We start from the raw sequence: 24,482 nt of genomic DNA, 5'->3' as shown, positions 1-24,482 counted from the left end.
CATAACCTTACCCTAGCGTATGTTCTCAGACTTCCGTCCTCACACTCCTGGCCCACAAGCCCTCAAGATTGGGAATTCCGGAGCCACAATGCAGCACTCAGCCTGCCCAACTGGAGAAAAATGTTGCCCACTGGGGCTGCCCAGAGACCCCCAATGAGGATCAACCTACTCTCCACTCGAAAGCACTCCAATTATCCAGGCTGCCCTGGGCAGTAATGTCCTCTCTGACCCATCGTAGCCAAGACTTCCAGAACAACACCCGGACAGCTGGCCGAACAGCCAGCTCATTGGACCCGCCATGGCATTGGCCATCATCTCTTCCCAACCTGTGTTTTCAGGCTACAGAACTTGGACCTTATCTCCAATCACTGCACAGGGGTGGACCTGATGCAGAAATCGGAACAACTCCTTCCCCCTGGCAGGAAAATTTGCTGTTGGCATGCTGTCCAAACTTCAGGGTAGGAGAAACCAGCATGGGCCATGAGGCCACGCCCATGCTTGAGGCCCCCCTTGGGCCCAAACACGCATTGTGACCCTCAGCACGAGACCCGTGCTCAAGTAGGCTTACCAGAGGCTGGACCAAGAGGCCGCATATGGGCTTGTCATGCCCCTAGCTTCCAAAACCTAACAAGGGGACGGGTTTTCCCTTCCCCTGTACCCAGGACTCTGCTCTGGAATGCCTCTTTTGGAGTGACACCTGGGGCAGAGAACAGGACTCCTCCCATCCCAAAGAATGACCACCAACTCTTGGGAGCCTGGCCAAATCCCCAGCAAGGGAGACTGCACGAGGCCCATGAGGCCACCCCTCCATTCCACGGTCATGCTTGACACAAAATCTAGAGGCAAAAGGCTGAGCAAGCGTCTCACACTAGCCCTTTCTTCCTATCCCGAGGAGCTCCTTTCACGGTCTGTAGATTGCGCCTATCATACCGTCGGCTGATAACCCAAGCCAACTTTGGGTTTCCAGATTCTGTCCCCACAGCACTGGCCCCAAGCCAGGGGCCTCTGGAGCCACACCGCAGGATCGTACCTGGCCACTCCATGGAATCTGTGCCCGTGCCATTGGCCACAACCCTAGGGATCAGGAGAAACCTCAAAGTTCCAGGAGGCAATCCAATAGTGGAGGCCGCCCTGGACAAACAGGGGCGATCTGACCGAAGCTGAGCAGCCACCTCCACGCAGACATGTAGACGGATGTCCCAAGAAACAGAAGACAGGCCCTTCAGCCTAATAGGAACCTTTGCTTTGGTTTCCAGGCATCTATCCTCAGAGGTCTGTTCTCCAATACAAGCAGAAGGGGGTTCCCTGAGGCCCCACTCAGAACACCTCTCATCTCCACATGGGAAACATGCTCTTAGGAGCTGTGTCAAACCCTCAAGCAAGGAGAACCCTCCAGGGCCCCTGAGTCACCGCCACATTCCAACGTCTCCATGGACAAAACCCACAGTATGACCCATTTTCAGGAGAGTCCATTTCAACTCAGACCACCTGGAAGCTCCTCCAGAGCCAGCGGATCGAACATGCCTTGTCCTAGGAGCACCATGGGAATGCGACGTGGGGTACCCACGTATGCATCCTGAGAACCAGGCTCTCGAGGCTTTCCGTATGGGCCATTGGGGAGCCATCCAAAAGGAATCCAATGCCCAGCACAAGGAATCCTTGCGGTTGGGAGCATCTCACACATCCCAGCATGGGCGACCTCCATGCCGTACGGGGCACCCCTCTTCATGAAGAGCCCAACATGGACACAAAAATCCAACCTGAGCCAACGACTGATCCTCACCCTGACTTCAGATGCAGAAGATCTCCATTCACCCTCTGCAGAATAGGCCTCCTCTGCCCTCTCCCTGAAACCTAACCCTAACTTCGGTTCTCAGACTTCCGTCCTCACACTCCTGTCCCACAAGCCCTCCAGACTCGGAATACCGGAGCCATAATGCAGCACTCTGCCTGCCCAGGAGCAGAAAAACCTTGCCCTCCGTGGCTGGCAGAGACTCCAAATGAGGAACAACCTGCACAACACTCGACTGCACTCCAATTATATAGGCTGCCCTGGGAACTAATGCTCCCTCTGACACAGCATGGGCCCCGAACTCCCGACACACCCAGAGCTGGCCCCAAATGCTGCATGTTGGAACCACCATGGCCTTAGGCCGTCATCTATTCCCAACCTGGTTTTTAAGGCACCAGAACCTTGACCTTATCTCCAATCACTGCACAGGGGTGGTGGTCCTGGTGAAGAAATCAGAACACACCCCTCCCCTTGCACTAAACCTTGCTGTTGACATGGTGTCCAATCTTCAGGATAGGAGAAAGCAGCATGGGCCATGAGGCCACGGCCATGCTTGACGGCCACCTTGGGCAAAAACACGCTTTGGGACACTCAGCGTGAGCCTTGGGCTCAAGTGGGGCTTCTCAGTGCCTGGAATAGGAGCCTGCATATGGGGCTGGCCCTTCCTCTAGGCACTCAATCCTAACCAGAAGTCACCGGTGCCCAGGGCTATGCTCTCAAATCCCTCTTTGAAGGGAAACCTGAGGCAGAGAACGGGACTCCTCCCATCCTACACAATGACACCAAACTCCTGGTAGCCGGGCCAAATCCCCATAGTGAGAGTCTGGTCCATGGCCCCAGAGGCGACCCCGCCATGCCTCGCCCATTCTTGAAACAAAATCCAGAGAAACAAACCTGAGCAACCGCCTCGCACTCACCCTTCATTTTATCCTGAGGAGCTCCCCTCACAGAATGTAGATCCGGCCTTCCATACCCTAGGCCCCAACCTAAGCTGACGATGCCTTTTTAGAATTCTGACCTCACATCCCTGGCACTCACACCCTTCGCACTGGGGCCCCTGGAGACACACCGCACTACAGTGCCTGCCCTCTCCAAGGACACTCTACCCCTTCTCTTGCCCACAATCCTACAAATTGGGAGGAACCTCCCAGGTCCCTGAGGCCATCCCAATAGTGGAGGCAGCCCTGGACAAACATTGGCGATCCCTCAAACGGTGAGCAACTATCACCACTCAGGAAATCAGACGGGTGTCCTCACAAACAGAATATTGAGCCGGACAGGTCCCTAGGCCCTCATCTGAATATCGCTTTGGTTTCCAGGTGTCCCTCCTCAGAGGCCTCTTTCCAATATCTGCCTCTAGGGTTTGCCTGAGACACCCATTCGAACACCACTCGTCTCCACATGGGAAACGTGCTCTTTGGAACTGAGAAAACCCTCCATTTAGGAGAACACTTCAGGGACCCAGAGCCACCGCCACATGTCAAGGTCTCCTTGGACACAGACCCACATTATGACCCATCCTCAGGAGACTCCGTTGCAACTCAGTCCCCTGTTTAGCTCCACCAGAGCCTGCAGATCAAACATGTCTGTTCCTAGGAGGCAATGGGAAGGAGAGCTGGGTTGCCCAGGCACCCATCCTTAGAACCCTGTTCTCGAGTTTTTTCATTCTGGGGCCTCGTGGAGCCATCCAACCAGACACGATTGTCACACAGAAGGTACCCTTGCGGTTTGGAGCTTACCGCAAATGCGAGCATGGGAAACCTTCCATGGCCTCATGGGCAGACCTCTTCTGGAAGGCGCCAGCATGGACACCAACTCCAAACTGAGCCAATGTCGGATCCTCGCCCTGACTTCAGGTGCAGGAGATCTCGATTCACCCTCTGCAGAGAGGGCCTGCCGTTCCCTCGCCCCATAACCTTACCCTAGCGTATGTTCTCAGACTTCCGTCCTCACACTCCTGGCCCACAAGCCCTCAAGATTGGGAATTCCGGAGCCACAATGCAGCACTCAGCCTGCCCAACTGGAAAAAATGTTGCCCTCTGGGGCTGCCCAGAGACCCCCAATGAGGATCAACCTACTCTCCACTCGAAAGCACTCCAATTATCCAGGCTGCCCTGGGCAGTAATGTGCTCTCTGACCCATCGTAGCCAAGACTTCCAGAACAACACCCGGACAGCTGGCCGAACAGCCAGCTCATTGGACCCGCCATGGCAATGGCCATCATCTCTTCCCAACCTGTGTTTTCAGGCTACAGAACTTGGACCTTATCTAAAATCACTGCACAGGGGTGGACCTGATGCAGAAATTGGAACAACTCCTTCCCCCTGGCAGGAAAATTTGCTGTTGGCATGCTGTCCAAACTTCAGGGTAGGAGAAACCAGCATGGGCCATGAGGCCACGCCCATGCTTGAGGCCCCCCTTGGGCCCAAACACGCATTGTGACCCTCAGCACGAGACCCGTGCTCAAGTAGGCTTACCAGAGGCTGGACCAAGAGGCCGCATATGGGCTTGTCATGCCCCTAGCTTCCAAAACCTAACAAGGGGACGGGTTTTCCCTTCCCCTGTACCCAGGAATAGGCTCTGGAATGCCTCTTTTGGAGTGACACCTGGGGCAGAGAACAGGACTCCTCCCATCCCAAAGAATGACCACCAACCTTTGGGAGCCCGGCCAAATCCCCAGCAAGGGAGACTGCACGAGGCCCATGAGGCCACCCCTCCATTCCACGGTCATGCTTGACACAAAATCTAGAGGCAAAAGGCTGAGCAAGCGTCTCACACTAGCCCTTTCTTCCTATCCCGAGGAGCTCCTTTCACGGTCTGTAGATTGCGCCTATCATACCGTCGGCTGATAACCCAAGCCAACTTTGGGTTTCCAGATTCTGTCCCCACAGCACTGGCCCCAAGCCAGGGGCCTCTGGAGCCACACCGCAGGATCATACCTGGCCACTCCATGGAATCTGTGCCCGTGCCATTGGCCACAACTGTAGGGATCAGGAGAAACCTCAAAGTTCCAGGAGGCAATCCAATAGTGGAGGCCGCCCTGGACAAACAGGGGCGATCTGACAAAAGCTGAGCAGCCACCTCCACGCAGACATGTAGACGGATGTCCCAAGAAACAGAAGACAGGACCTTCAGCATAATAGGAACCTTTGCTTTGGTTTCCAGGCATCTATCCTCAGAGGTCTCTTCTCCAATACAAGCAGAAGGGGGTTTCATGAGGCCCCACTCAGAACACCTCTCATCTCCACATGGGAAACATGCTCTTAGGAGCTGTGTCAAAACCTCAAGCAAGGAGAACCCTTCAGGGCCCCTGAGCCACCGCCACATTCCAACGTCTCCATGGACAAAACCCACAGTATGACCCATTTTCAGGAGAGTCCATTTCAACTCAGACCACCTGGAAGCTCCTCCAGAGCCAGCGGATCGAACATGCCTTGTCCTAGGAGCACCATGGGAATGTGACGTGGGGTACCCACGTATGCATCCTGAGAACCAGGCTCTCGAGGCTTTCCGTATGGGGCATTGGGGAGCCATCCAAAAGGAATCCAATGCTCAGCACAAGGAATCATTGCGGTTGGGAGCATCTCACACATCCCAGCATGGGCGACCTCCATGCCGTACGGGGCACCCCTCTTCATGAAGAGCCCAACATGGACACAAAAATCCAACCTGAGCCAACGTCTGATCCTCACCCTGACTTCAGATGCAGAAGATCTCGATTCACCCTCTGCAGAATAGGCCTCCTCTGCCCTCTCCCTGAAACCTAACCCTAACTTCGGTTCTCAGACTTCCGTCCTCACACTCCTGTCCCACAAGCCCTCCAGACTCGGAATACCGGAGCCATAATGCAGCACTCTGCCTGCCCAGGAGCAGAAAAACCTTGCCCTCCGTGGCTGTCAGAGACTCCAAATGAGGAACAACCTGCACACCACTCGACTGCACTCCAATTATATAGGCTGCCCTGGGAACTAATGCTCCCTCTGACACAGCATGGGCCCCGAACTCCCGACACACCCAGAGCTGGCCCCAAATGCTGCATGTTGGAACCACCATGGCCTTAGGCCGTCATCTATTCCCAACCTGGTTTTTAAGGCACCAGAACCTTGACCTTATCTCCAATCACTGCACAGGGGTGGTGGTCCTGGTGAAGAAATCAGAACACACCCCTCCCCTTGCACTAAACCTTGCTGTTGACATGGTGTCCAATCTTCAGGGTAGGAGAAAGCAGCATGGGCCATGAGGCCACGTCCATGCTTGACGGCCACCTTGGGCACAAACACGCTTTGGGACACTCAGCGTGAGCCTTGGGCTCAAGTGAGGCTTCTCAGTGCCTGGAATAGGAGCCTGCATATGGGGCTGGCCCTTCCTCTAGGCACTCAATCCTAACCAGAAGTCACCGGTGCCCAGGGCTATGCTCTCAAATCCCTCATTGAAGGGAAACCTGAGGCAGAGAACGGGACTCCTCCCATCCTACACAATGACACCAAACTCCTGGTAGCCGGGCCAAATCCCCATAGTGAGAGTCTGGTCCATGGCCCCAGAGGCCACCCCGCCATGCCTCGCCCATTCTTGAAACAAAATCCAGAGAAACAAACCTGAGCAACCGCCTCGCACTCACCCTTCATTTTATCCTGAGGAGCTCCCCTCACAGAATGTAGATCCGGCCTTCCATACCCTAGGCCCCAACCTAAGCTGACGATGCCTTTTTAGAATTCTGACCTCACATCCCTGGCACTCACACCCTTCGCACTGGGGCCCCTGGAGACACACCGCACTACAGTGCCTGCCCTCTCCAAGGACACTCTACCCATTCTCTTGCCCACAATCCTACAAATTGGGAGGAACCTCCCAGGTCCCTGAGGCCATCCCAATAGTGGAGGCAGCCCTGGACAAACATTGGCGATCCCTCAAACGGTGAGCAACTATCACCACTCAGGAAATCAGACGGGTGTCCTCACAAACAGAATATTGAGCCGGACAGGTCCCTAGGCCCTCATCTGAATATCGCTTTGGTTTCCAGGTGTCCCTCCTCAGAGGCCTCTTTCCAATATCTGCCTCTAGGGTTTGCCTGAGACACCCATTCGAACACCACTCGTCTCCACATGGGAAACGTGCTCTTTGGAACTGAGAAAACCCTCCATTTAGGAGAACACTTCAGGGACCCAGAGCCACCGCCACATGTCAAGGTCTCCTTGGACACAGACCCACATTATGACCCATCCTCAGGAGACTCCGTTGCAACTCAGTCCCCTGTTTAGCTCCACCAGAGCCTGCAGATCAAACATGCCTGTTCCTAGGAGGCAATGGGAAGGAGAGCTGCGTTGCCCAGGCACCCATCCTTAGAACCCTGTTCTCGAGTTTTTTCATTCTGGGGCCTCGTGGAGCCATCCAACCAGACACGATTGTCGCACAGAAGGTACCCTTGCGGTTTGGAGCTTACCGCAAATGCGAGCATGGGAAACCTTCCATGGCCTCATGGGCAGACCTCTTCTGGAAGGCGCCAGCATGGACACCAACTCCAAACTGAGCCAATGTCGGATCCTCGCCCTGACTTCAGGTGCAGGAGATCTCGATTCACCCTCTGCAGAGAGGGCCTGCCGTTCCCTCGCCCCATAACCTTACCCTAGCGTATGTTCTCAGACTTCCGTCCTCACACTCCTGGCCCACAAGCCCTCAAGATTGGGAATTCCGGAGCCACAATGCAGCACTCAGCCTGCCCAACTGGAGAAAAATGTTGCCCTCTGGGGCTGCCCAGAGACCCCCAATGAGGATCAACCTACTCTCCACTCGAAAGCACTCCAATTATCCAGGCTGCCCTGGGCAGTAATGTGCTCTCTGACCCATCGTAGCCAAGACTTCCAGAACAACACCCGGACAGCTGGCCGAACAGCCAGCTCATTGGACCCGCCATGGCATTGGCCATCATCTCTTCCCAACCTGTGTTTTCAGGCTACAGAACTTGGACCTTATCTCCAATCACTGCACAGGGGTGGACCTGATGCAGAAATTGGAACAACTCCTTCCCCCTGGCAGGAAAATTTGCTGTTGGCATGCTGTCCAAACTTCAGGGTAGGAGAAACCAGCATGGGCCATGAGGCCACGCCCATGCTTGAGGCCCCCCTTGGGCCCAAACACGCATTGTGACCCTCAGCACGAGACCCGTGCTCAAGTAGGCTTACCAGAGGCTGGACCAAGAGGCCGCATATGGGCTTGTCATGCCCCTAGCTTCCAAAACCTAACAAGGGGACGGGTTTTCCCTTCCCCTGTACCCAGGACTCTGCTCTGGAATGCCTCTTTTGGAGTGACACCTGGGGCAGAGAACAGGACTCCTCCCATCCCAAAGAATGACCACCAACCTTTGGGAGCCTGGCCAAATCCCCAGCAAGGGAGACTGCACGAGGCCCATGAGGCCACCCCTCCATTCCACGGTCATGCTTGACACAAAATCTAGAGGCAAAAGGCTGAGCAAGCGTCTCACACTAGCCCTTTCTTCCTATCCCGAGGAGCTCCTTTCACGGTCTGTAGATTGCGCCTATCATACCGTCGGCTGATAACCCAAGCCAACTTTGGGTTTCCAGATTCTGTCCCCACAGCACTGGCCCCAAGCCAGGGGCCTCTGGAGCCACACCGCAGGATCATACCTGGCCACTCCATGGAATCTGTGCCCGTGCCATTGGCCACAACCGTAGGGATCAGGAGAAACCTCAAAGTTCCAGGAGGCAATCCAATAGTGGAGGCCGCCCTGGACAAACAGGAGCGATCTGACAAAAGCTGAGCAGCCACCTCCACGCAGACATGTAGACGGATGTCCCAAGAAATAGAAGACAGGCCCTTCAGCCTAATAGGAACCTTTGCTTTGGTTTCCAGGCATCTATCCTCAGAGGTCTCTTCTCCAATACAAGCAGAAGGGGGTTTCATGAGGCCCCACTCAGAACACCTCTCATCTCCACATGGGAAACATGCTCTTAGGAGCTGTGTCAAAACCTCAAGCAAGGAGAACCCTTCAGGGCCCCTGAGCCACCGCCACATTCCAACGTCTCCATGGACAAAACCCAGAGTATGACCCATTTTCAGGAGAGTCCATTTCAACTCAGACCACCTGGAAGCTCCTCCAGAGCCAGCGGATCGAACATGCCTTGTCCTAGGAGCACCATGGGAATGCGACGTGGGGTACCCACGTATGCATCCTGAGAACCAGGCTCTCGAGGCTTTCCGTATGGGGCATTGGGGAGCCATCCAAAAGGAATCCAATGCTAAGCACAAGGAATCATTGCGGTTGGGAGCATCTCACACATCCCAGCATGGGCGACCTCCATGCCGTACGGGGCACCCCTCTTCATGAAGAGCCCAACATGGACACAAAAATCCAACCTGAGCCAACGTCTGATCCTCACCCTGACTTCAGATGCAGAAGATCTCGATTCACCCTCTGCAGAATAGGCCTCCTCTGCCCTCTCCCTGAAACCTAACCCTAACTTCGGTTCTCAGACTTCCGTCCTCACACTCCTGTCCCACAAGCCCTCCAGACTCGGAATACCGGAGCCATAATGCAGCACTCTGCCTGCCCAGGAGCAGAAAAACCTTGCCCTCCGTGGCTGTCAGAGACTCCAAATGAGGAACAACCTGCACACCACTCGACTGCACTCCAATTATATAGGCTGCCCTGGGAACTAATGCTCCCTCTGACACAGCATGGGCCCCGAACTCCCGACACACCGAGAGCTGGCCCCAAATGCTGCATGTTGGAACCACCATGGCCTTAGGCCGTCATCTATTTTCAACCTGGTTTTTAAGGCACCAGAACCTTGACCTTATCTCCAATCACTGCACAGGGGTGGTGGTCCTGGTGAAGAAATCAGAACACACCCCTCCCCTTGCACTAAACCTTGCTGTTGACATGGTGTCCAATCTTCAGGGTAGGAGAAAGCAGCATGGGCCATGAGGCCACGGCCATGCTTGACGGCCACCTTGGGCAAAAACACGCTTTGGGACACTCAGCGTGAGCCTTGGGCTCAAGTGAGGCTTCTCAGTGCCTGGAATATGAGCCTGCATATGGGGCTGGCCCTTCCTCTAGGCACTCAATCCTAACCAGAAGTCACCGGTGCCCAGGGCTATGCTCTCAAATCCCTATTTGAAGGGAAACCTGAGGCAGAGAACGGGACTCCTCCCATCCTACACAATGACACCAAACTCCTGGTAGCCGGGCCAAATCCCCATAGTGAGAGTCTGGTCCATGGCCCCAGAGGCCACCCCGCCATGCCTCGCCCATTCTTGAAACAAAATCCAGAGAAACAAACCTGAGCAACCGCCTCGCACTCACCCTTCATTTTAACCTGAGGAGCTCCCCTCACAGAATGTAGATCCGGCCTTCCATACCCTAGGCCCCAACCTAAGCTGACGATGCATTTTTAGAATTGTGACCTCACATCCCTGGCACTCACACCCTTCGCACTGGGGCCCCTGGAGACACACCGCACTACAGTGCCTGCCCTCTCCAAGGACACTCTACCCCTTCTCTTGCCCACAATCCTACAAATTGGGAGGAACCTCCCAGGTCCCTGAGGCCATCCCAATAGTGGAGGCAGCCCTGGACAAACATTGGCGATCCCTCAAACGGTGAGCAACTATCACCACTCAGGAAATCAGACGGGTGTCCTCACAAACAGAATATTGAGCCGGACAGGTCCCTAGGCCCTCATCTGAATATCGCTTTGGTTTCCAGGTGTCCCTCCTCAGAGGCCTCTTTCCAATATCTGCCTCTAGGGTTTGCCTGAGACACCCATTCGAACACCACTCGTCTCCACATGGGAAACGTGCTCTTTGGAACTGAGAAAACCCTCCATTTAGGAGAACACTTCAGGGACCCAGAGCCACCGCCACAGGTCAAGGTCTCCTTGGACACAGACCCACATTATGACCCATCCTCAGGAGACTCCGTTGCAACTCAGTCCCCTGTTTAGCTCCACCAGAGCCTGCAGGTCAAACATGCCTGTTCCTAGGAGGCAATGGGAAGGAGAGCTGGGTTGCCCAGGCACCCATCCTTAGAACCCTGTTCTCGAGTTTTTTCATTCTGGGGCCTCGTGGAGCCATCCAACCAGACACGATTGTCACACAGAAGGTACCCTTGCGGTTTGGAGCTTATCGCAATGCGAGCATGGGAAACCTTCCATGGCCTCATGGGCAGACCTCTTCTGGAAGGCGCCAGCATGGACACCAACTCCAAACTGAGCCAATGTCGGATCCTCGCCCTGACTTCAGGTGCAGGAGATCTCGATTCACCCTCTGCAGAGAGGGCCTGCCGTTCCCTCGCCCCATAACCTTACCCTAGCGTATGTTCTCAGACTTCCGTCCTCACACTCCTGGCCCACAAGCCCTCAAGATTGGGAATTCCGGAGCCACAATGCAGCACTCAGCCTGCCCAACTGGAGAAAAATGTTGCCCACTGGGGCTGCCCAGAGACCCCCAATGAGGATCAACCTACTCTCCACTCGAAAGCACTCCAATTATCCAGGCTGCCCTGGGCAGTAATGTGCTCTCTGACCCATCGTAGCCAAGACTTCCAGAACAACACCCGGACAGCTGGCCGAACAGCCAGCTCATTGGACCCGCCATGGCATTGGCCATCATCTCTTCCCAACCTGTGTTTTCAGGCTACAGAACTTGGACCTTATCTCCAATCACTGCACAGGGGTGGACCTGATGCAGAAATCGGAACAACTCCTTCCCCCTGGCAGGAAAATTTGCTGTTGGCATGCTGTCCAAACTTCAGGGTAGGAGAAACCAGCATGGGCCATGAGGCCACGCCCATGCTTGAGGCCCCCCTTGGGCCCAAACACGCATTGTGACCCTCAGCACGAGACCCGTGCTCAAGTAGGCTTACCAGAGGCTGGACCAAGAGGCCGCATATGGGCTTGTCATGCCCCTAGCTTCCAAAACCTAACAAGGGGACGGGTTTTCCCTTCCCCTGTACCCAGGACTCTGCTCTGGAATGCCTCTTTTGGAGTGACACCTGGGGCAGAGAACAGGACTCCTCCCATCCCAAAGAATGACCACCAACTCTTGGGAGCCTGGCCAAATCCCCAGCAAGGGAGACTGCACGAGGCCCATGAGGCCACCCCTCCATTCCACGGTCATGCTTGACACAAAATCTAGAGGCAAAAGGCTGAGCAAGCGTCTCACACTAGCCCTTTCTTCCTATCCCGAGGAGCTCCTTTCACGGTCTGTAGATTGCGCCTATCATACCGTCGGCTGATAACCCAAGCCAACTTTGGGTTTCCAGATTCTGTCCCCACAGCACTGGCCCCAAGCCAGGGGCCTCTGGAGCCACACCGCAGGATCGTACCTGGCCACTCCATGGAATCTGTGCCCGTGCCATTGGCCACAACCCTAGGGATCAGGAGAAACCTCAAAGTTCCAGGAGGCAATCCAATAGTGGAGGCCGCCCTGGACAAACAGGGGCGATCTGACCGAAGCTGAGCAGCCACCTCCACGCAGACATGTAGACGGATGTCCCAAGAAACAGAAGACAGGCCCTTCAGCCTAATAGGAACCTTTGCTTTGGTTTCCAGGCATCTATCCTCAGAGGTCTGTTCTCCAATACAAGCAGAAGGGGGTTTCCTGAGGCCCCACTCAGAACACCTCTCATCTCCACATGGGAAACATGCTCTTAGGAGCTGTGTCAAACCCTCAAGCAAGGAGAACCCTCCAGGGCCCCTGAGCCACCGCCACATTCCAACGTCTCCATGGACAAAACCCACAGTATGACCCATTTTCAGGAGAGTCCATTTCAACTCAGACCACCTGGAAGCTCCTCCAGAGCCAGCGGATCGAACATGCCTTGTCCTAGGAGCACCATGGGAATGCGACGTGGTGTAACCACGTATGCATCCTGAGAACCAGGCTCTCGAGGCTTTCCGTATGGGCCATTGGGGAGCCATCCAAAAGGAATCCAATGCCCAGCACAAGGAATCCTTGCGGTTGGGAGCATCTCACACATCCCAGCATGGGCGACCTCCATGCCGTACGGGGCACCCCTCTTCATGAAGAGCCCAACATGGACACAAAAATCCAACCTGAGCCAACGTCTGATCCTCACCCTGACTTCAGATGCAGAAGATCTCCATTCACCCTCTGCAGAATAGGCCTCCTCTGCCCTCTCCCTGAAACCTAACCCTAACTTCGGTTCTCAGACTTCCGTCCTCACACTCCTGTCCCACAAGCCCTCCAGACTCGGAATACCGGAGCCATAATGCAGCACTCTGCCTGCCCAGGAGCAGAAAAACCTTGCCCTCCGTGGCTGTCAGAGACTCCAAATGAGGAACAACCTGCACACCACTCGACTGCACTCCAATTATATAGGCTGCCCTGGGAACTAATGCTCCCTCTGACACAGCATGGGCCCCGAACTCCCGACACACCCAGAGCTGGCCCCAAATGCTGCATGTTGGAACCACCATGGCCTTAGGCCGTCATCTATTCCCAACCTGGTTTTTAAGGCACCAGAACCTTGACCTTATCTCCAATCACTGCACAGGGGTGGTGGTCCTGGTGAAGAAATCAGAACACACCCCTCCCCTTGCACTAAACCTTGCTGTTGACATGGTGTCCAATCTTCAGGGTAGGAGAAAGCAGCATGGGCCATGAGGCCACGTCCATGCTTGACGGCCACCTTGGGCACAAACACGCTTTGGGACACTCAGTGTGAGCCTTGGGCTCAAGTGAGGCTTCTCAGTGCCTGGAATAGGAGCCTGCATATGGGGCTGGCCCTTCCTCTAGGCACTCAATCCTAACCAGAAGTCACCGGTGCCCAGGGCTATGCTCTCAAATCCCTCTTTGAAGGGAAACCTGAGGCAGAGAACGGGACTCCTCCCATCCTACACAATGACACCAAACTCCTGGTAGCCGGGCCAAATCCCCATAGTGAGAGTCTGGCCCATGGCCCCAGAGGCGACCCCGCCATGCCTCGCCCATTCTTGAAACAAAATCCAGAGAAACAAACCTGAGCAACCGCCTCGCACTCACCCTTCATTTTATCCTGAGGAGCTCCCCTCACAGAATGTAGATCCGGCCTTCCATACCCTAGGCCCCAACCTAAGCTGACGATGCATTTTTAGAATTCTGACCTCACATCCCTGGCACTCACACCCTTCGCACTGGGGCCCCTGGAGACACACCGCACTACAGTGCCTGCCCTCTCCAAGGACACTCTACCCCTTCTCTTGCCCACAATCCTACAAATTGGGAGGAACCTCCCAGGTCCCTGAGGCCATCCCAATAGTGGAGGCAGCCCTGGACAAACATTGGCGATCCCTCAAACGGTGAGCAACTATCACCACTCAGGAAATCAGACGGGTGTCCTCACAAACAGAATATTGAGCCGGACAGGTCCCTAGGCCCTCATCTGAATATCGCTTTGGTTTCCAGGTGTCCCTCCTCAGAGGCCTCTTTCCAATATCTGCCTCTAGGGTTTGCCTGAGACACCCATTCGAACACCACTCGTCTCCACATGGGAAACGTGCTCTTTGGAACTGAGAAAACCCTCCATTTAGGAGAACACTTCAGGGACCCTGAGCCACCGCCACATGTCAAGGTCTCCTTGGACACAGACCCACATTATGACCCATCCTCAGGAGACTCCGTTGCAACTCAGTCCCCTGTTTAGCTCCACCAGAGCCTGCAGATCAAACATGTCTGTTCCTAGGAGGCAATGGGAAGGAGAGCTGGGTTGCCCAGGCACCCATCCTTAGAACCCTGTTCTCGAGTTTTTTCATTCTGGGGCCTCGTGGAGCCATCCAACCAGACACGATTGTCACACAGAAGGTACCCTTGCGGTTTGGAGCTTATCGCAAATGCGAGCATGGGAAACCTTCCATGGCCTCATGGGCAGACCTCTTCTGGAAGGCGCCAGCATGGACACCAACTCCAAAGTGAGCCAATGTCGGCTCCTCGCCCTGAGTTCAGGTGCAGGAGATCTCTATTCACCCTCTGCAGAGAGGGCCTGCCGTTCCCTCGCCCCATAACCTTACCCTAGCGTATGTTCTCAGACTTCCGTCCTCACACTCCTGGCCCACAAGCCCTCAAGATTGGGAATTCCGGAGCCACAATGCAGCACTCAGCCTGCCCAACTGGAGAAAAATGTTGCCCACTGGGGCTGCCCAGAGACCCCCAATGAGGATCAACCTACTCTCCACTCGAAAGCACTCCAATTATCCAGGCTGCCCTGGGCAGTAATGTGCTCTCTGACCCATCGTAGCCAAGACTTCCAGAACAACACCCGGACAGCTGGCCGAACAGCCAGCTCATTGGACCCGCCATGGCATTGGCCATCATCTCTTCCCAACCTGTGTTTTCAGGCTACAGAACTTGGACCTTATCTCCAATCACTGCACAGGGGTGGACCTGATGCAGAAATCGGAACAACTCCTTCCCCCTGGCAGGAAAATTTGCTGTTGGCATGCTGTCCAAACTTCAGGGTAGGAGAAACCAGCATGGGCCATGAGGCCACGCCCATGCTTGAGGCCCCCCTTGGGCCCAAACACGCATTGTGACCCTCAGCACGAGACCCGTGCTCAAGTAGGCTTACCAGAGGCTGGACCAAGAGGCCGCATATGGGCTTGTCATGCCCCTAGCTTCCAAAACCTAACAAGGGGACGGGTTTTCCCTTCCCCTGTACCCAGGACTCTGCTCTGGAATGCCTCTTTTGGAGTGACACCTGGGGCAGAGAACAGGACTCCTCCCATCCCAAAGAATGACCACCAACTCTTGGGAGCCTGGCCAAATCCCCAGCAAGGGAGACTGCACGAGGCCCATGAGGCCACCCCTCCATTCCACGGTCATGCTTGACACAAAATCTAGAGGCAAAAGGCTGAGCAAGCGTCTCACACTAGCCCTTTCTTCCTATCCCGAGGAGCTCCTTTCACGGTCTGTAGATTGCGCCTATCATACCGTCGGCTGATAACCCAAGCCAACTTTGGGTTTCCAGATTCTGTCCCCACAGCACTGGCCCCAAGCCAGGGGCCTCTGGAGCCACACCGCAGGACCGTACCTGGCCACTCCATGGAATCTGTGCCCGTGCCATTGGCCACAACCCTAGGGATCAGGAGAAACCTCAAAGTTCCAGGAGGCAATCCAATAGTGGAGGCCGCCCTGGACAAACAGGGGCGATCTGACCGAAGCTGAGCAGCCACCTCCACGCAGACATGTAGACGGATGTCCCAAGAAACAGAAGACAGGCCCTTCAGCCTAATAGGAACCTTTGCTTTGGTTTCCAGGCATCTATCCTAAGAGGTCTGTTCTCCAATACAAGCAGAAGGGGGTTTCCTGAGGCCCCACTCAGAACACCTCTCATCTCCACATGGGAAACATGCTCTTAGGAGCTGTGTCAAACCCTCAAGAAAGGAGAACCCTTCAGGGCCCCTGAGCCACCGCCACATTCCAACGTCTCCATGGACAAAACCCACAGTATGACCCATTTTCAGGAGAGTCCATTTCAACTCAGACCACCTGGAAGCTCCTACAGAGCCAGCGGATCGAACATGCCTTGTCCTAGGAGCACCATGGGAATGCGACGTGGTGTACCCACGTATGCATCCTGAGAACCAGGCTCTCGAGGCTTTCCGTATGGGGCATTGGGGAGCCACCCAAAAGGAATCCAATGCCCAGCACAAGGAATCCTTGCGGTTGGGAGCATCTCACACATCCCAGCATGGGCGACCTCCATGCCGTACGGGGCACCCCTCTTCATGAAGAGCCCAACATGGACACAAAAATCCAACCTGAGCCAACGTCTGATCCTCACCCTGACTTCAGATGCAGAAGATCTCCATTCACCCTCTGCAGAATAGGCCTCCTCTGCCCTCTCCCTGAAACCTAACCCTAACTTCGGTTCACAGACTTCCGTCCTCACACTCCTGTCCCACAAGCCCTCCAGACTCGGAATACCGGAGCCATAATGCACACTCTGCCTGCCCAGGAGCAGAAAAACCTTGCCCTCCGTGGCTGTCAGAGACTCCAAATGAGGAACAACCTGCACACCACTCGACTGCACTCCAATTATATAGGCTGCCCTGGGAACTAATGCTCCCTCTGACACAGCATGGGCCCCGAACTCCCGACACACCCAGAGCTGGCCCCAAATGCTGCATGTTGGAACCACCATGGCCTTAGGCCGTCATCTATTCCCAACCTGGTTTTTAAGGCACCAGAACCTTGACCTTATCTCCAATCACTGCACAGGGGTGGTGGTCCTGGTGAAGAAATCAGAACACACCCCTCCCCTTGCACTAAACCTTGCTGTTGACATGGTGTCCAATCTTCAGGGTAGGAGAAAGCAGCATGGGCCATGAGGCCACGTCCATGCTTGACGGCCACCTTGGGCACAAACACGCTTTGGGACACTCAGCGTGAGCCTTGGGCTCAAGTGAGGCTTCTCAGTGCCTGGAATAGGAGCCTGCATATGGGGCTGGCCCTTCCTCTAGGCACTCAATCCTAACCAGAAGTCACCGGTGCCCAGGGCTATGCTCTCAAATCCCTCTTTGAAGGGAAACCTGAGGCAGAGAACGGGACTCCTCCCATCCTACACAATGACACCAAACTCCTGGTAGCCGGGCCAAATCCCCATAGTGAGAGTCTGGCCCATGGCCCCAGAGGCGACCCCGCCATGCCTCGCCCATTCTTGAAACAAAATCCAGAGAAACAAACCTGAGCAACCGCCTCGCACTCACCCTTCATTTTATCCTGAGGAGCTCCCCTCACAGAATGTAGATCCGGCCTTCCATACCCTAGGCCCCAACCTAAGCTGACGATGCCTTTTTAGAATTCTGACCTCACATCCCTGGCACTCACACCCTTCGCACTGGGGCCCCTGGAGACACACCGCACTACAGTGCCTGCCCTCTCCAAGGACACTCTACCCCTTCTCTTGCCCACAATCCTACAAATTGGGAGGAACCTCCCAGGTCCCTGAGGCCATCCCAATAGTGGAGGCAGCCCTGGACAAACATTGGCGATCCCTCAAACGGTGAGCAACTATCACCACTCAGGAAATCAGACGGGTGTCCTCACAAACAGAATATTGAGCCGGACAGGTCCCTAGGCCCTCATCTGAATATCGCTTTGGTTTCCAGGTGTCCCTCCTCAGAGGCCTCTTTCCAATATCTGCCTCTAGGGTTTGCCTGAGACACCCATTCGAACACCACTCGTCTCCACATGGGAAACGTGCTCTTTGGAACTGAGAAAACCCTCCATTTAGGAGAACACTTCAGGGACCCTGAGCCACCGCCACATGTCAAGGTCTCCTTGGACACAGACCCACATTATGACCCATCCTCAGGAGACTCCGTTGCAACTCAGTCCCCTGTTTAGCTCCACCAGAGCCTGCAGATCAAACATGTCTGTTCCTAGGAGGCAATGGGAAGGAGAGCTGGGTTGCCCAGGCAACCATCCTTAGAAACCTGTTCTCGAGTTTTTTCATTCTGGGGCCTCGTGGAGCCATCCAACCAGACACGATTGTCACACAGAAGGTACCCTTGCGGTTTGGAGCTTATCGCAAATGCGAGCATGGGAAACCTTCCATGGCCTCATGGGCAGACCTCTTCTGGAAGGCGCCAGCATGGACACCAACTCCAAACTGAGCCAATGTCGGATCCTCGCCCTGACTTCAGGTGCAGGAGATCTCGATTCACCCTCTGCAGAGAGGGCCTGCCGTTCCCTCGCCCCATAACCTTACCCTAGCGTATGTTCTCAGACTTCCGTCCTCACACTCCTGGCCCACAAGCCCTCAAGATTGGGAATTCCGGAGCCACAATGCAGCACTCAGCCTGCCCAACTGGAGAAAAATGTTGCCCACTGGGGCTGCCCAGAGACCCCCAATGAGGATCAACCTACTCTCCACTCGAAAGCACTCCAATTATCCAGGCTGCCCTGGGCAGTAATGTGCTCTCTGACCCATCGTAGCCAAGACTTCCAGAACAACACCCGGACAGCTGGCCGAACAGCCAGCTCATTGGACCCGCCATGGCATTGGCCATCATCTCTTCCCAACCTGTGTTTTCAGGCTACAGAACTTGGACCTTATCTCCAATCACTGCACAGGGGTGGACCTGATGCAGAAATCGGAACAAATCCTTCCCCCTGGCAGGAAAATTTGCTGTTGGCATGCTGTCCAAACTTCAGGGTAGGAGAAACCAGCATGGGCCATGAGGCCACGCCCATGCTTGAGGCCCCCCTTGGGCCCAAACACGCATTGTGACCCTCAGCACGAGACCCGTGCTCAAGTAGGCTTACCAGAGGCTGGACCAAGAGGCCGCATATGGGCTTGTCATGCCCCTAGCTTCCAAAACCTAACAAGGGGACGGGTTTTCCCTTCCCCTGTACCCAGGACTCTGCTCTGGAATGCCTCTTTTGGAGTGACACCTGGGGCAGAGAACAGGACTCCTCCCATCCCAAAGAATGACCACCAACTCTTGGGAGCCTGGCCAAATCCCCAGCAAGGGAGACTGCACGAGGCCCATGAGGCCACCCCTCCATTCCACGGTCATGCTTGACACAAAATCTAGAGGCAAAAGGCTGAGCAAGCGTCTCACACTAGCCCTTTCTTCCTATCCCGAGGAGCTCCTTTCACGGTCTGTAGATTGCGCCTATCATACCGTCGGCTGATAACCCAAGCCAACTTTGGGTTTCCAGATTCTGTCCCCACAGCACTGGCCCCAAGCCAGGGGCCTCTGGAGCCACACCGCAGGATCGTACCTGGCCACTCCATGGAATCTGTGCCCGTGCCATTGGCCACAACCGTAGGGATCAGGAGAAACCTCAAAGTTCCAGGAGGCAATCCAATAGTGGAGGCCGCCCTGGACAAACAGGGGCGATCTGACCGAAGCTGAGCAGCCACCTCCACGCAGACATGTAGACGGATGTCCCAAGAAACAGAAGACAGGCCCTTCAGCCTAATAGGAACCTTTGCTTTGGTTTCCAGGCATCTATCCTCAGAGGTCTGTTCTCCAATACAAGCAGAAGGGGGTTTCCTGAGGCCCCACTCAGAACACCTCTCATCTCCACATGGGAAACATGCTCTTAGGAGCTGTGTCAAACCCTCAAGCAAGGAGAACCCTCCAGGGCCCCTGAGTCACCGCCACATTCCAACGTCTCCATGGACAAAACCCACAGTATGACCCATTTTCAGGAGAGTCCATTTCAACTCAGACCACCTGGAAGCTCCTCCAGAGCCAGCGGATCGAACATGCCTTGTCCTAGGAGCACCATGGGAATGCGACGTGGGGTACCCACGTATGCATCCTGAGAACCAGGCTCTCGAGGCTTTCCGTATGGGCCATTGGGGAGCCATCCAAAAGGAATCCAATGCCCAGCACAAGGAATCCTTGCGGTTGGGAGCATCTCACACATCCCAGCATGGGCGACCTCCATGCCGTACGGGGCACCCCTCTTCATGAAGAGCCCAACATGGACACAAAAATCCAACCTGAGCCAACGTCTGATCCTCACCCTGACTTCAGATGCAGAAGATCTCCATTCACCCTCTGCAGAATAGGCCTCCTCTGCCCTCTCCCTGAAACCTAACCCTAACTTCGGTTCTCAGACTTCCGTCCTCACACTCCTGTCCCACAAGCCCTCCAGACTCGGAATACCGGAGCCATAATGCACACTCTGCCTGCCCAGGAGCAGAAAAACCTTGCCCTCCGTGGCTGGCAGAGACTCCAAATGAGGAACAACCTGCACAACACTCGACTGCACTCCAATTATATAGGCTGCCCTGGGAACCAATGCTCCCTCTGACACAGCATGGGCCCCGAACTCCCGACACACCCAGAGCTGGCCCCAAATGCTGCATGTTGGAACCACCATGGCCTTAGGCCGTCATCTATTCCCAACCTGGTTTTTAAGGCACCAGAACCTTGACCTTATCTCCAATCACTGCACAGGGGTGGTGGTCCTGGTGAAGAAATCAGAACACACCCCTCCCCTTGCACTAAACCTTGCTGTTGACATGGTGTCCAATCTTCAGGGTAGGAGAAAGCAGCATGGGCCATGAGGCCACGGCCATGCTTGACGGCCACCTTGGGCAAAAACACGCTTTGGGACACTCAGCGTGAGCCTTGGGCTCAAGTGGGGCTTCTCAGTGCCTGGAATAGGAGCCTGCATATGGGGCTGGACCTTCCTCTAGGCACTCAATCCTAACCAGAAGTCACCGGTGCCCAGGGCTATGCTCTCAAATCCCTCTTTGAAGGGAAACCTGAGGCAGAGAACGGGACTCCTCCCATCCTACACAATGACACCAAACTCCTGGTAGCTGGGCCAAATCCCCATAGTGAGAGTCTGGTCCATGGCCCCAGAGGCCACCCCGCCATGCCTCGCCCATTCTTGAAACAAAATCCAGAGAAACAAACCTGAGCAACCGCCTCGCACTCACCCTTCATTTTATCCTGAGGAGCTCCCCTCACAGAATGTAGATCCGGCCTTCCATACCCTAGGCCCCAACCTAAGCTGACGATGCCTTTTTAGAATTCTGACCTCACATCCCTGGCACTCACACCCTTCGCACTGGGGCCCCTGGAGACACACCGCACTACAGTGCCTGCCCTCTCCAAGGACACTCTACCCATTCTCTTGCCCACAATCCTACAAATTGGGAGGAACCTCCCAGGTCCCTGAGGCCATCCCAATAGTGGAGGCAGCCCTGGACAAACATTGGCGATCCCTCAAACGGTGAGCAACTATCACCACTCAGGAAATCAGACGGGTGTCCTCACAAACAGAATATTGAGCCGGACAGGTCCCTAGGCCCTCATCTGAATATCGCTTTGGTTTCCAGGTGTCCCTCCTCAGAGGCCTCTTTCCAATATCTGCCTCTAGGGTTTGCCTGAGACACCCATTCGAACACCACTCGTCTCCACATGGGAAACGTGCTCTTTGGAACTGAGAAAACCCTCCATTTAGGAGAACACTTCAGGGACCCAGAGCCACCGCCACATGTCAAGGTCTCCTTGGACACAGACCCACATTATGACCCATCCTCAGGAGACTCCGTTGCAACTCAGTCCCCTGTTTAGCTCCACCAGAGCCTGCAGATCAAACATGTCTGTTCCTAGGAGGCAATGGGAAGGAGAGCTGGGTTGCCCAGGCACCCATCCTTAGAACCCTGTTCTCGAGTTTTTTCATTCTGGGGCCTCGTGGAGCCATCCAACCAGACACGATTGTCACACAGAAGGTACCCTTGCGGTTTGGAGCTTACCGCAAATGCGAGCATGGGAAACCTTCCATGGCCTCATGGGCAGACCTCTTCTGGAAGGCGCCAGCATGGACACCAACTCCAAACTGAGCCAATGTCGGATCCTCGCCCTGACTTCAGGTGCAGGAGATCTCGATTCACCCTCTGCAGAGAGGGCCTGCCGTTCCCTCGCCCCATAACCTTACCCTAGCGTATGTTCTCAGACTTCCGTCCTCACACTCCTGGCCCACAAGCCCTCAAGATTGGGAATTCCGGAGCCACAATGCAGCACTCAGCCTGCCCAACTGGAGAAAAATGTTGCCCTCTGGGGCTGCCCAGAGACCCCCAATGAGGATCAACCTACTCTCCACTCGAAAGCACTCCAATTATCCAGGCTGCCCTGGGCAGTAATGTGCTCTCTGACCCATCGTAGCCAAGACTTCCAGAACAACACCCGGACAGCTGGCCGAACAGCCAGCTCATTGGACCCGCCATGGCAATGGCCATCATCTCTTCCCAACCTGTGTTTTCAGGCTACAGAACTTGGACCTTATCTAAAATCACTGCACAGGGGTGGACCTGATGCAGAAATTGGAACAACTCCTTCCCCCTGGCAGGAAAATTTGCTGTTGGCATGCTGTCCAAACTTCAGGGTAGGAGAAACCAGCATGGGCCATGAGGCCACGCCCATGCTTGAGGCCCCCCTTGGGCCCAAACACGCATTGTGACCCTCAGCACGAGACCCGTGCTCAAGTAGGCTTACCAGAGGCTGGACCAAGAGGCCGCATATGGGCTTGTCATGCCCCTAGCTTCCAAAACCTAACAAGGGGACGGGTTTTCCCTTCCCCTGTACCCAGGAATAGGCTCTGGAATGCCTCTTTTGGAGTGACACCTGGGGCAGAGAACAGGACTCCTCCCATCCCAAAGAATGACCACCAACCTTTGGGAGCCCGGCCAAATCCCCAGCAAGGGAGACTGCACGAGGCCCATGAGGCCACCCCTCCATTCCACGGTCATGCTTGACACAAAATCTAGAGGCAAAAGGCTGAGCAAGCGTCTCACACTAGCCCTTTCTTCCTATCCCGAGGAGCTCCTTTCACGGTCTGTAGATTGCGCCTATCATACCGTCGGCTGATAACCCAAGCCAACTTTGGGTTTCCAGATTCTGTCCCCACAGCACTGGCCCCAAGCCAGGGGCCTCTGGAGCCACACCGCAGGATCATACCTGGCCACTCCATGGAATCTGTGCCCGTGCCATTGGCCACAACTGTAGGGATCAGGAGAAACCTCAAAGTTCCAGGAGGCAATCCAATAGTGGAGGCCGCCCTGGACAAACAGGGGCGATCTGACAAAAGCTGAGCAGCCACCTCCACGCAGACATGTAGACGGATGTCCCAAGAAACAGAAGACAGGACCTTAGCATAATAGGAACCTTTGCTTTGGTTTCCAGGCATCTATCCTCAGAGGTCTCTTCTCCAATACAAGCAGAAGGGGGTTTCATGAGGCCCCACTCAGAACACCTCTCATCTCCACATGGGAAACATGCTCTTAGGAGCTGTGTCAAAACCTCAAGCAAGGAGAACCCTTCAGGGCCCCTGAGCCACCGCCACATTCCAACGTCTCCATGGACAAAACCCAGAGTATGACCCATTTTCAGGAGAGTCCATTTCAACTCAGACCACCTGGAAGCTCCTCCAGAGCCAGCGGATCGAACATGCCTTGTCCTAGGAGCACCATGGGAATGTGACGTGGGGTACCCACGTATGCATCCTGAGAACCAGGCTCTCGAGGGTTTCCGTATGGGGCATTGGGGAGCCATCCAAAAGGAATCCAATGCTCAGCACAAGGAATCATTGCGGTTGGGAGCATCTCACACATCCCAGCATGGGCGACCTCCATGCCGTACGGGGCACCCCTCTTCATGAAGAGCCCAACATGGACACAAAAATCCAACCTGAGCCAACGTCTGATCCTCACCCTGACTTCAGATGCAGAAGATCTCCATTCACCCTCTGCAGAATAGGCCTCCTCTGCCCTCTCCCTGAAACCTAACCCTAACTTCGGTTCTCAGACTTCCGTCCTCACACTCCTGTCCCACAAGCCCTCCAGACTCGGAATACCGGAGCCATAATGCAGCACTCTGCCTGCCCAGGAGCAGAAAAACCTTGCCCTCCGTGGCTGTCAGAGACTCCAAATGAGGAACAACCTGCACACCACTCGACTGCACTCCAATTATATAGGCTGCCCTGGGAACTAATGCTCCCTCTGACACAGCATGGGCCCCGAACTCCCGACACACCCAGAGCTGGCCCCAAATGCTGCATGTTGGAACCACCATGGCCTTAGGCCGTCATCTATTCCCAACCTGGTTTTTAAGGCACCAGAACCTTGACCTTATCTCCAATCACTGCACAGGGGTGGTGGTCCTGGTGAAGAAATCAGAACACACCCCTCCCCTTGCACTAAACC

This window comes from Martes martes, assembly GCF_963455335.1.
Source record: "Martes martes genome assembly, chromosome: Y".
Lineage (NCBI taxonomy): Eukaryota > Metazoa > Chordata > Mammalia > Carnivora > Mustelidae > Martes > Martes martes.
This window is presented reverse-complemented; position numbering follows the sequence as displayed.